Source organism: Megascapheus bottae, chromosome 11, assembly GCF_031878675.1.
Source record: "Megascapheus bottae isolate mThoBot1 chromosome 11, mThoBot2.hap1, whole genome shotgun sequence".
In the NCBI taxonomy this organism is placed as follows: Eukaryota; Metazoa; Chordata; class Mammalia; order Rodentia; family Geomyidae; genus Megascapheus; species Megascapheus bottae.
The window spans coordinates 41,089,483-41,102,855 of record NC_143519.1 but is presented as its reverse complement, the minus strand read 5'-3'; the positions used below and the strand labels follow the sequence as shown (position 1 = coordinate 41,102,855).

At 41.6% G+C, this 13,373-nt stretch overlaps 1 long non-coding RNA gene across 1 annotated transcript; it reads right to left on the bottom strand.

Moving 5' to 3' along the window:
* Positions 1-3,912: 3,912 nt before the first annotated feature.
* LOC150056934 (uncharacterized) lies at positions 3,913-12,570 on the bottom strand. Its single transcript, XR_016537020.1, has 4 exons — positions 12,493-12,570; positions 7,870-7,949; positions 6,188-6,317; positions 3,913-3,999 (listed from the first exon to the last, which is right to left on the bottom strand). It is a non-coding gene; the product is annotated as an uncharacterized LOC150056934 (long non-coding RNA).
* Between the last annotated feature and the right edge of the window lie 803 nt (positions 12,571-13,373).

Below are 13,373 nucleotides of genomic sequence, written 5' to 3'. Positions count from 1 at the left end.
TTCAGCTCCTCAGTGCTGTGTGAGGACAGTGACCAGGAGAATTTTTATCTCCGTAGGCTTGCCATTGGAGTTCAACTGTGGAGCTCAATGTTATGCTCAACAATGCATGACACTTAGGATACATGTGTCTAATTAGTTCATTGACCAATCCCTTCGATCTCAAAGTTGGGGAAGTACCAGAGACTTGGAAACTTCAGCAGAAATGTGTGAATCGACTTCTTCCTTAGGCTGAATTCCTCGCAGGAGCTGACTCTGGAGTGAATTAATGTTTACATTCTACTCCTTAAGATTGCTAACAGATTGACCCAGACCTTCCTACCAACCAGCTCAGTGAATCTTCACAGCAGCACTATAAAACAGGTGGAAATATCTTTGAGCAACTAAGGCCAGAGAAAGGTTATGGACTAGATTCAAAATCTCAGAGGGCCACAAAATGGCAAAGGCAGATTTGGATATGGTCAGTTTGTTACTGGCCCCACCTGTGACCACTCAGTCAGCCACAACACACATTCAGATATACGATGATGGCAGGGAGAGGAAAGATCTGGGTAGGACTAGCTTGGTCTGGTCTAAACAGTTCTGTCATCTTCAGGCTTTGAGTATGACCCCTCACAGAGCTCAGGCTAGAAAATTTGTGCTGTATGGCCAGGCAGTCTTGGAAAAAGCTCCACTGGGTCTCTTGGAACTCAAGGATCTATAGTATCAACAGTTATTACTAGAACCTGGTATGGTGGTTTATATGCTCATACACATGCATGCACATACGTATGTACACACACACACACACACACACACACACATTTCCCTAGATTCCTTTGGTCTCTAATTGAAGAATAGTGAGTGTCAAGTCTTGCACAGGGCCTGGTAAGGGGCAGCACAGAAATTCCAAAACAATTCCAGTAAGAGAAAGTCCTAGGAGCCAAAGTTTAGGTATTGCTGTGTTTGCTCAGAGTTCTGGGCAGGAGTTTGGGGTGGGAGGGAAAAGGCTTCCAGCTGTTCTCCATCAGCCCTAGGCAATGTCAGAACCTGGAATCTGTCTGTTTTGCAGCCCTACAGGGCTTTGCTGCTTACTGAAGACCAAAGTGCTGCCTGGAGTCCCCAGAAATTCTGGCAATAAACACTCACTGAAACCCTTTACCAACTGGCTCTGTCCCAAACCAAAATGAGAAATAAGTTGTTAGGATGAGAGGAGAAAGAGGGAGAGGGAGAGGAAGGTGAAGAGGGAGGGAGAGAAAGGAAGGAAGGAAGGGAGAGGGAGAGGGAGGCAGGAGGTGGGGAGAAATTTCTGGGAAAGGAAACTGTTTTAAATGGGAATGTTCACTTGGAACTCCTGAAAGTTGTGGTCAAGTGAATACAACAAATTTGATTTCTACAAATGGGTCTTCTGTGGGGGTGGGGTGGGGACCTGATATGCTGTGAAATCTTGGCATTTTGTTGTGTGGCATTGGGGAGGGGTGAAGAGGGAGTGTTCACTCATCTTGAAAACTGCTTCCATGAGCAGAGTTCATGGCCCAGTCACGAGCCACAGGGCAACTTCTCCGGACAATCATTGTCACAAAGCAAGCAAGCTGCTAATGTACAATATCCTGTATCACCTTTAAAACAACACTATGGTCTTGATTCTCTTGCCCTCACTGGACAGAGGAAGACATTCGAACTCAAGTTGTAGATGTCATTTGTTCAAGATTCTATGCTACAATTTGAATTCAACTCTTCCAGACTTTGAAATCCATGTTGTTTCTGTTACTCTTCTTTGTATGTATGTGGATATTTGTTATTAAAAACTCAAAGTCTCAGGCTGGATCGGTGTGCTGCAATAGGAAATGGAAAAACTATTTCTCAATATATAAATTGAGCATCTCAGATGAGCATGCAAGTAACCCCAAGAGAGGACCCAAAAGCCAGTGGCCCAATCCCATTTCTGGGATCTCAAGTTTTTCCCTCCCTCCTTAGTAAGATAAATGTGATGCCATAAGCCCTTATCCTCTGTTTTAAAATTTTATTTATTTGCTTGTTTATTTATTATCTTTACGTAGTTGTACAAAGTGTTTACAATTCCATAAGTCAGGTAATGAGAACAATGGTTCTTGGCCAGTGTCATCACTACTCCCATGTTACATAGTTCACTTTTTACATAATGTACATTGAGTATCATGTCTACATTTGCTCATCCTTCCTCCTTCCATTTCTCCTTCCCCCGTAAAACATGTGTCTACTTCCTGGTGTTTATTTTGATATTAGCTGTAACTAACTCAAGGACGTTACACCTTTGATATACCATCCTTTAGTAAGTATTTGGGTGTAAAAGCATATTTGTATTTTAGATCTAGTTTCCAGATATGAGAGAAAAAAATGTGCTATTTGTCTCTCCAAACCTGGCTTCCCCTACTTAAAATGATTTTTATAGGTCATCCATTTCCCTGAAAATGACATGATATTATTCTTTCTAATGGATGAGTAAAATTGGACTTGTAGATATATGTACCACATTTTCTCTACTCTGTTTTTTTTTATGACTTGGTTGATTCATGTCTTTAACTTGCTTCCAGTATTCTAAAATATAAGACATTTACATATTTTGCTAGTTGTTTTGCTTATTTTTAGACTGAAATCAAGGCATATATGGATTGTAATTGAGATGATATTTTTAAAAAGTTTTTGGTGTGATATAACTTAAACTTTAGGAATGATATGATTCATAGCATCCATAGAGGAGAAGGTTGGTGGACAGGCCTATCATCTCTCTGAGGCTTCTTCCATAAAGGGCATACTCGCAGAGAAATCACTGGGATCTGTATGATAGTAACAAGATCAGCCTGGGAATAAAGGATAATGTAAGGAAACTGAGGCCTGGTGAAGGTAACTCAGAAATATGGTCTGCTTTTTGTCTGCTGTCTGATTGCCTGCTTGTTTACTTATTCAGCAAAGCACTGCCCAGTTTTCTTACTATTGTGACTTTGTCCAGAAATTCCTATTCTGCGATGGAAGTCAAGGACCCTAAGTGAAGAGTTTCTACATTTAAAGGGAAGCTTCACTAAACCTTACCTCCCTCTGGTGACAGGAAGATCTTGATGTAATATAGTTCTTTTCGTATCCTAGTTTCATCTATACACCAAAGTATGCTTCATATAAAATAATGGCGATAAAACCAGAACTTATACTCCTTATATGGATTTAGCCTGTTAAGAAAATAATTCAATGAGCTGGGCACAGTGGCTCACACCTGCAATCCTAGCTACTTAGGAGGCTGAGATCCGAGAACTGAGGTTCAAAGCCCAGGCACTAAAGACCGTGAGACTCTTATCTCCAATTAACCACTAGAAAACCGAAAGTGGCGCTGTGGCTCAAGGGGTAGGGTGGTAGCCTTGAGCTGAAGAGCTCAGGAATAGTGCCCAGGCGCAGAGTCCAAGTCCCAGGACCAACAACAACAAAAAAAATTCAAAAGTTTGGAAGTATGGCTCAGGTGATAAAGTATTAGCCAATAAGCAAAAGCATCAGATTAAGAATTCAAATCTCAGTCTTAGACAAAGAAAAATAAGACTTAAAAAATTTGTTCCTGTAAGTGACATAACATTTAGGTGTATCTGTTAAATTGATAAATGTCTACCAATCCTCTCTGAGAAAATAAAATGCATAGATATGAACCCCAAGAATACCTAGTATTCCCCTTTACTGTTTAAAAAAGATTTACAAGATTTAATGAATCATTCTTACAACAATCTTGTATGCGTTTCAAGATGAGGAAAACTGGGCATAGAGAAAGCAATCAATTGCTTGAATTGAAACACTGGACAGTAGATGGGCCACCAAGGTTTATACTTGCTTTGTTTATACTTCCTTTCTTCGTTGAACAAATGTATACAGGTTGCTAGTCTTTGTAGGTACTTACTTTGAGCAAACTGATGAAAGGTCACCGACACCAACAGAGCAGAGCTAGAGTTGACCCCAAACTGTGGCTGTCATGCTTAGCAGGGCATCAGTAAATACTCTCTACAGCTCCTGATGGGATCAAAGAGGTGGCAAAGGCTGAGTTTGTTTTAATAAGTTGGCTTTACACTGTGAGTTTCTTAGGAATGGTTAAGTGTCCCTCTTATTGGATCCCATCTATGGATATGTGAAGTGTTGTTTGAGAACCATGGACATTTTTTTTTAAGACAATGAAAGTATTGATCCCTTACTAATTAAGGATTTTTTTTTTCTCATAGAGGAAAGTCTGTCCCTTTTTCAATGGAATAGCTGTGCTTATGTTCCTTTGCAGGTTACTCTGCTTCTTCCACATTTGCCTTGCTTAGGTTCAAGCTTATGTAGTAAAGGATTAAGACTGAGAAGAAAAATTTCTAAGCACCCAAAGGCCTCTATCCCTTTGATGATTCTTACAACCATAACAACAAATACCATGAATAGCCTTCTTTCCTTGTTCTCAGCTCTCAAAGAACTGGCTCATTGAAATGTGTGCAGAATGTTGACTGGATAAGTGAAAATACCTCAAGGCCGAGATTCAGGATGGCTTTTCTGATCTTGACTCCTAGAATCTTGATCAGGTCCTCATAAGTCTCTGGGCCTCGTGTCTTTGTCTTTGTGATTGGAAGGCAAGATTTCAGATCCACTCTAACTCAGATCACTGAACACTATTCTTTGTTTAGGAATTCTCTGGAACAGCAGATACAATAGCTTATAGTCTATAGTCTACCTTAAAATTCTGCTTCTAGTAAACCTATGGAAAACCCAAATCAAATCAACTCCAACTTTCCGGAGAATGCAGAGGAGCTGGAGCCTAAAGAAAAGGGGGTGTATTATTATTATTATTATTATTAATTATTATTATTATTATTGTGTGTGTGTGTGTGTGTGTGTGTGTGTGTGTGTGTGTGTGTGGTTTCTGTGCCTTGAACTCAAGGTTTGGGTGCTCTCCTTGAGCTTTTTTCACTCAAAGTGGGTACTCTACCACTTGAATCATAACTCTTTTCTTTTGTGGTGTTTAATTGGATATAAGAGCTTCATGGACTTTCTGCTCAGGCTGGATTTGAACCGTGATCCTCAGATCTTAGCCTCCTAAGTAGCCATGGTGCCCAACAATTTATTTGATCATTTATTAGGCACTTATACTGTGCTAGGTGCTATGCTAAGTACTTTATTATTATGTTTTCTTAATTCTTATATTTTGGTCCTCTCATTATCTTCATTTAGAAAACAGGAAGACCTATGTTCAAAGAAGTGAATTAACTTGTCTCCGCTCATAGTATAACAGGTGATAGAAACGAATTAAAACTAGGTTTGCATGGTTTCAAAAATCTGTACTTCAGGAGAGGTATTCAGAGAGTTCTTCAGAAGGCACCCACCTAGTGCATGTGCAGGTGCTGTATTCTTGGGACAGAGCCCCTTTCCCCCCATCCACTCCAAGGGAGGCTCTGTTCATTCTCTAGAGGACATTGAAGTCTGGCCGAGGTCCAGAGCTGAAATAAAAGCCCTGTTTGTCAGTCCTGCCTAACTCAAGCCAAACCAAGCCAAGCCAGCCAAAGTGCAAGAGTAAGTAGACTCTTTGTACAAAGGAAAGGAAACGAACGGACTTTTCCGGTCCTGGGGTCCTCCATGAGTAAAGCAATGGGAATCAGTATGGAAAGAACCCAAAGTGATTTCCAGAGTGAAACTGGAATGTCACAAGTTCTAAAACCTTTGTGCCAATTATACGCACGCATATGTACACACACAGTTAAGTGGTTGTACAGAAGGGTTTTAGTTCAACATGTCAGCTTATGACATGTTGGGAACATTTTCAGTTCAGTGTACATATTTGAGGAACTCATGAGACCTTGATTTCAAATAAATTAGTCTTGCTTTCTGTTCATATTAACAAAGCTGCCATTGATGGAAACCAAAAGTCATTGAAACCCCAAGCACGAGGCATCTTGGGAAAATAAATCAGGTGATGACTGCTTTGAGAAACACTGTATGTGGGCACTTTGATCGATCTCTTCCCTTCCAGGATTTCATTACCAACCACCAGCCATACCTCGTACACCTCCTGGACCCGAGACACACACACACACACACACACACACACACACACACACACACACACACCCATCTCTACTGGTAGACAGCCTTCTCTAACAATAGATTCACTATACTTCTGCTCTGGAAAAACACCACTTCTGCTCTGGAAAACACCATAAACCAAAGAACTCACGGATGCATCATCATCTGGTGGCTGGAACACTTTGGTGAAGAGGACCAATAAAATCAGCGGGCTGCTGGGTTCATCCCCACTCTTTTCACTGCCCGTGCTGAGCATTACGAAAGGTGTTGTCTCAGGTTTACTACCAATTGAAAACATTGCACACTCATTCCTGAATTTTCAATGTAGTGCTGCTTATTCCTGCAAAGCAATGGTTTATCCCTCAAGTTCTCCTCTCCCTCGTTTGCTCTCATCTGCTGGGGGAGGTCCCAATTAGCCTCTCTAAACCTCACAGTCTGAGTTCAGATAGGAATATGAATGCCTACCATCTCCTGCTACAGATGAGGTTACAGAGGCCCTGAACATCTGGCTAAGGTTCCAGTGTCTGGGGACACACCAGCTATCATGACCATTAGTCTTGGGACCCCTTTTTTACCTACCCAACTTCTAGCAAACATAAATAAACTTATTCTTTGGGGAGCCTGGAGAAAGTGTTGTGAAGCCTATGGATTTTAGCTTTGATGGCAGGCAAGAAACAATCAAAGCTGACCTTGCAGGGAAAGAGATAAGATTCTCCCCACTTTCCATTTTCTCAATGCAGCTCAAACCAAAGCAGCACAAAACCAAGATTCACTAAATAAAACCATTGGAAAACTGGGTCCAAATGACCAAGGCTGCAGGATACAACACAAATGCCTTCTCATCTTGTCTGAGAGCTGAGCTGAAGTGACAAGCGGTGGGACCAGTGGGGGCTCTTGTCCCTACTGCAGCCCAGCTCCGGATGAATTACCCACAGGAGAACAACGAGGCTATTTCTCACGAGTCATTTGTCAAGTTGACATCTCTGCCTCGAGTTATTTAAGGCTTTCTAAAGATCCTTCTCTCCTCCCCTGAGTCAGGAAGCACCTGTGCAGCTGCTGAACTGTGGTTTTACTCAATAGTACTTTGATATCCCTGACGGCCATCAATTACTCTCTGTTCCTGCTGCCCTAGACTTGGGCTGAAGGAAGCAGAGCGAAGCTTAGTAAGATGATGAAGGGAAAGTGGGCAGGGAGTTTCTCCAGGATCTGAGTCCAGACTGTCTGGAGGTGGCTTTTTGTTGAATCCTGTGGGGATCCTCTAGGTAAGGACAGTCCGAGGTTTTGGGCTATCTGGAATGTTCCCAAAAGACCAGGTTTCCTTCCTGGAGAAGAACTGTGTTCCTCAAGGAAAATGACGTGTGTTAAATGTGCAAACTCAGTCTTTAGATTCAGGTAAATGAGTTAAGAGTGATGGAACTTGGAAACAGATCAGAAGAGAAACAGAAATAATGAAAAGACTTGGAGAATGGATGCCTGAGGGTAGTTAGGATTAGAATTGTTGAGTCTAGGGAGGTCAAAGGTGTACAAAGAACCAGCTTTGATTATGGGAAAGATAATTGTGTACAGGTTAGGATCATTTCCACTGGAAATGTGATGCATGTTGGAGACACTTCAGTTGTTCTCTGAAGATTTTACACAGTTTGTGCTGGCGTGTCTGGATTTTCATGTTCTTCTTATTCATAACCTGAGGGTCTCCTTCCTTAGAGATTTGCATGAATGAAAATGACATCCGTCCAACTGGAATGGTTTAGGGAAAGTCTGAATGGCACACCCTTCTCTTCCTCTTGGTTTACACCAACCAGCACCTCAGTTAAAGCTTTTTGGGGGACTCACCTCTTTGTCACACTAGGTCCACTTTGCATACTGATGTCCTGCTGAGCTTCCTTAAATTCATCTTCTGTTATGTCAATGCCCTGCTTTAAAAAAAAATAACCAAACAAAAAACATTGAGGCTTATATAATGAGTGATTGCTGTCCTTAACGTACCATGTTATCTCTCATCTCTTTTGCTGTCCCTTGGTTATCTCATATTGTTATAGTATCTCACTTTGTTATCTGATATATTGGATATATTTGTATTTGGTTATTTGAAATTGGATAGGGAAGGGGGGAAAACAAGATGAGGGATGGGGGTGGGGGCGAGGGAAATGGGTACCAAGACATGAGAAAGGGTATCAATGTACGTGAATTAATGTACCTTCTATCTGGTGAATATAATGCAACCCTTCTAATAATTACAATAAAAAATATATAAAAAAAACCAAAACACTGAGGCTTGTGTTAGTTGGTTTGCATTATGCTAACAAAAATATTTGAAAAACAAGACAAGCCTGAAAGAGACCAACGATCTAAGGACTTCCCACCAGGCCCCACCCCTTAAATGTCTTCTCCCCCATCCCCACCCCTTCCCAACTGCACCACCTGGGAAGCCTTTATTATATGGGCTGTTGGGAGGGACACTCAAGATCTAAATTATAGCAATGCCTAGTCATTCACTTGTTCAAAAACTTTTGAGCATCTGTTGTTGTTGGGCATCTATTCTAGGCCTGCTGGTATACTAAGCCTTTGTGTACAGTGTAGCACAAAATAGACCTCAAGCTCTCCCAGTCTTTGTGGCCTTAACCTGGGATCTTCTAAGGCCCCTGTCACTATGTATCTGTGCCTCTCCTAATTTACAACCACCACAGACCTTCTTGTCTACTAGCTTAATCTATGTACTATGCCAGATACCTGCTGGAACCTTCTTCTCTCAATACTTCTGCACACAGTACTCTCATTCAGAGCTTTGCTCTTTGTTGAGGTTAAAACAAATCTTTCTAACATTACAATTTTGAATTCTCCAGCACCTTAGCTCCCACGAAGTTCTTTACCTGGCTCTAGATGGTTTGTTCTTGCTTCAAAAAAGAGAGCATACAGATCTGTACTTGCTCTGAGCACTTGTGTCTTTACTTGCTATGAGGAAGCCTTGAAATAACCTGTGGCCTTTTCTCCCTATCCAGAGCTTTTGTATGAGTTGTGAGGAGACATCTTAGTGTAGGCTGATCCCATCAGAGCATTTGACACGATGAAAGAAGGAGGCGAGGTGTAAAATCTCTGAATTTAAAAGGCAGAAAGGATTTGGGGATCATTTTAAAGCACTGTCTCATTTTTTCAGATGTGGAAGTAAGGACCAGAGGAAACGGAGTTATGCAAAGCCCCAAGGTGAAGTGGTAGCAGAGTCAAATCTGGTTTTCCTTGTCCACAGTACCACTCTGTGGTACTTACTTTGTGCACAATACCACTCTGTGGTCTTTGCATGGCTCAGCACCTGAGATCCTCAAGAACTGATTATCTCAGTGTACACAGGAAAAAACGAAAAGTATAATGGTTCCTTGTATTTCTAGCAAATGGAGACAAATTTATTGGCTTAAATAATACAGGTTTCTTATCCCATAGTTTTTAGATCAGAAATCTGTCATTGATCACATCAGGCTAAAACCAAAGTGTTACTGGGGCTGTGTTCTTTTCTGGAGGCTCCATATTTCCTGCACTCTTGCCTTCTTAGAGGGTGTCTATATTCCTTCACCTTTCACCTTCAACGACAACATTAGGTTGAGTCAAGCTAATGCGCCAACGTTGTTAGGTTGAGTCCATCTCACTTGATAGCACTCTAAGCTCTCTTCTACCACATTTTAAAGTGATGAAAGGTGATCTCTCACTTTAAGTGATATAAAAGAAACCTCAATTGCCCTCTGTCATGTAACATAGTATATCCACAAGTCTCAGGGATTGGAATGTGAAGATTTTGGTGAGGCCATTGTTTTTCTTAACACAAGAATCAAGGGGAAAAAAAGACTTTCTGTCTTGAAAATGATAATCTGATATTCTAGACCTCTGTATTCAACTTCATGCTTTTCTTTTCTTCTTCTTTTTTTTTTTTTAACCAGTCCTGGGCTTAAGCTCAGGGCCTGAGCACTGTCCTTGGATTTTTCTCAAGGCTAGAGCTCTACCACTTGAGCCTCAGCACCACTTCCGGCTTTTTCTAAGTATGTGGTACTGAGGAATCGAACCCGGTCTTCGTGCATGCTAGGCAAGCACTCTACCACTAGGCCAAACTCTCGGCCCCATGATCAGGGATTCTTGTATTGGAAGTGGAGCTGGAGCCTGGGAAGATACCCTCTTTACTCAGGCCATAAACTATGAGGAGGTGAGCTATGCTGATGCCCCCTTTCTGACCTCATGATGGAGTAAATCTGGGAAAATGACAGCAAGCAGGACATGAAAGAATGAGAGTGTTCTAAAAGTGTTCTAAGGTTCCTTAATCTGTTGTTCATTTATGAACAAATAAATTTCCCTTTTAGGTTTAAGTTGGTTTAAGATGTAATCGCTGAGTAACTTAGATCTTTTATCCTCAACTTTTTTTTTCCTAGAGAGTTAGAAAATCAAGGACCAGAAATGATTAGTCCAACCTATTTGTCATGGCTTGGGGAAGAATCAGCAGGACAGCAGTACAAAGTTACCCAGGTGTGAAGGGGTCCGGTTATTTTTATCCTTTTTCTCATTTCCATTCATATAAAATCAATCACAACCCCAAAGTCATATTGATTCAGGCCAACTGTTGGGGGCCCCCCAAGTGAGAACTTTTATATTTTGTGCATCAGGTATTCCAGATTAGCTGCTAAACCCAATGTTTTGGCAGTAACAGAGGAAAAATGAAAGAAGGGAAGAAGAGGAAGCTAAGAAAGTAAAAGGAGGCCTGTTACACTGTATACCTGATAGTCCCAGCTACTCTTGGGAGGACGAAGTAAGATGAATTACATTTTGATGACAGCACAGGCAAAAAAGTTGTTAAGACTTCCTCTTAATAAGTAATCTGCATGTGGTGTTGTGTACCAGTGATCCTGGTTATTTGAAAAGGATAAGTAAAAGGACCGAGGTTCAGACTGGCTCAGACAAAAAAAAATTAAGACCCTAATCTGAAAATAAATTAAAAGAAAAAAGGCTTGCCGGGAGTTTGACGTAGTGATTGAGTGCTTGCCTAGCATGCACGAAGGCCAGGGTTCGATTCCTCGGTACCACATACATAGAAAAAAGCCGGAAGTGGTGCTGAGGCTCAAGGGGTAGAGCTCTAGCCCAGGACTGGCAAAAGAAAAAAGAAAGAAAAAAAGCTGGATGGATGGTTAACGTGGTGAAATACCTGCTTGGAAAACTTAAAATCCTGAGTTCAAGCCTCATTATTACCAAACAAGCAAAAAAAAATAAAAGGAAGAAAAGTAAAAGAAAAAAAACATGGAGGGCACTGTGGCTCATGCCTGTAATCCTACTACTCAGGAGAATGAGTTCTGAAGATTGCGGTTCAAAGCCAGCCCAGCACTAAAGGCCGTGAGACTCTAATCTCCAATTAACCACTAAAAAACTGGAAGTGGGACTGTGGCTCAAGTGGTAGGGCCGTAACCTTGAGCTAAAGAGCTCAGGGACAGTGCCCAGACCCAGACTTCAAGGCTCACAACTGACAAAAAAAAATGTAAGGAGACAGTAGAGAGAGAGCAGGAAAGGTATGATCCCATTAACACACTACTATTCTTGCCTATGTATAAGATGATGTTAGTTTCAATTTGTCATCCCAAAGCAATAAGTAGAAACCTTATTTGTGATGACAGACACTGAGAGGAGTGTCTGGCTTAAGAAAAATGCACACCCAGATGAAACTAGCAAGTAGAAAAGTCAATGGACAATTACTCTATGAGGCCTGTCAAGAAAGAAATAAGAATGAATGGCCCACATTTAGACTTGAAATTAAGCTAAAACATCTGGAAGGTCTTTTTTTTTTTTTAATATTCATTTAAAGCTTGGAATCCTCACCACAAACAGGCCACGGCGTCTCTCTCTCAGAGTGTGGCTATTGAGAACAGTTTAGACTGCCTTCTGGTAACTTGGCTAAGCTTGATTATAAGCCTTTTTTGACTCTGCCCATCACATCTGCTTTTCAGTAACACGTGGCAGAGACAAGTTGTCTCCCAGGATCTTTCAACATAATTGGTCTATGGCTTTTGCATTTTTTCCTGTTTTTTTTTCATGTTTGTTTCATAAGGAAAGGACTCAGTATATTCTATTCTCTCTGTCTCTCTGTCTCCGTTTTTCTGTCTCTCTCTCTTTGCAATAAGCTCTTAAAGAAAATGTACATATTTTCACTCAAACTTCTGGGTACAGTGTTTATTTGTGCATTTTTTTTTTAGCAAGTCAGGATGGATCTGAAAGGTCAGAAGACAGCCTGAACTTTTGACTGTACTCTTGAGCTCACACTGTGGCGTTTACATTGTTCTCTCTTAAAATGGAAACCCTGAAGCTATTCTTTTGTGCTATCTTGCTCACAGAGCTCCCCCCTCCCGTCTTGTAGACTGTGCTACCATTTAAGAGCTTGCAAACACCCCCAGGAAACCCCACCTCATCATTGAGACAGGACTAATCACCACTCACCACTTAGGTTTCCTTCCTGGACGTCATGGACCAAAGTCCTGAGGTTCCCACGTTGTTTCTGTCATTGTCCCCCCTCCCCCAAGGGTAGTTCTTGATCCTGAGCCGGGCCTGGACAGCCAGTCTCAGCACGAACTCTTATGTAAGTGGCTATGGGGAGTGCTGGCAATAAACAAATATTTTTTTTTCTCCAGCTTTTGTTTTTTCTGGAGCCTTGAAAAAATATTTCTCTGGGGCTGCTGCTGAGCTCCAGCGACAGGATAGCAAATTCCCAGCTTTGAAATGCTGTGCGGTGAGTTTCTAGATTCTAAATTCAGAACAAAGCCTACCGAAATGCTTGAAGATGGGGAATTCTGGAGAGTCGTGTAGGTACGTCTCTGTCCAAGAGGTTTTGTAAGAGCCTTTCAAAAAGGTTCATTCATCTACATTCTGGGTAACCACTGCAGGAAATCAGTCCCTGTTGGCCATGGATACGAGGACCAGCAGACAGTTCCATCTAACCTGAAAGGAAGATCTCCCTTCAACGAAGTCAGACTCACAAAATCATATGAACACAATGGGACCATTCGTTTGCAGAATCCATTTTGCCTTTGATTTCTCCATCTTGGAAATGCAAAGGAGGAACAATTTACGAGAGCAGCCTCAAAGCATTTTGCCCCTAACTCTCATGATTCAGTTTAGAAGAAATCCAACCACAGTTCTTCCCATTAGACCAAACAGTTGGCAAGGGTGGGGTGGGAGGAGGGGATCTCACAGGGATGCTATGACAAACAGAACAGTCTCCTGGTTTAGTAAGGAGTGAAAAAGGGGAAAACTCCTGGGAGCCACGCTGTCACTCCTGTGGCAGCTGCCTGTGGGAGTCATCCGGCAGTAACAGCAGCTTT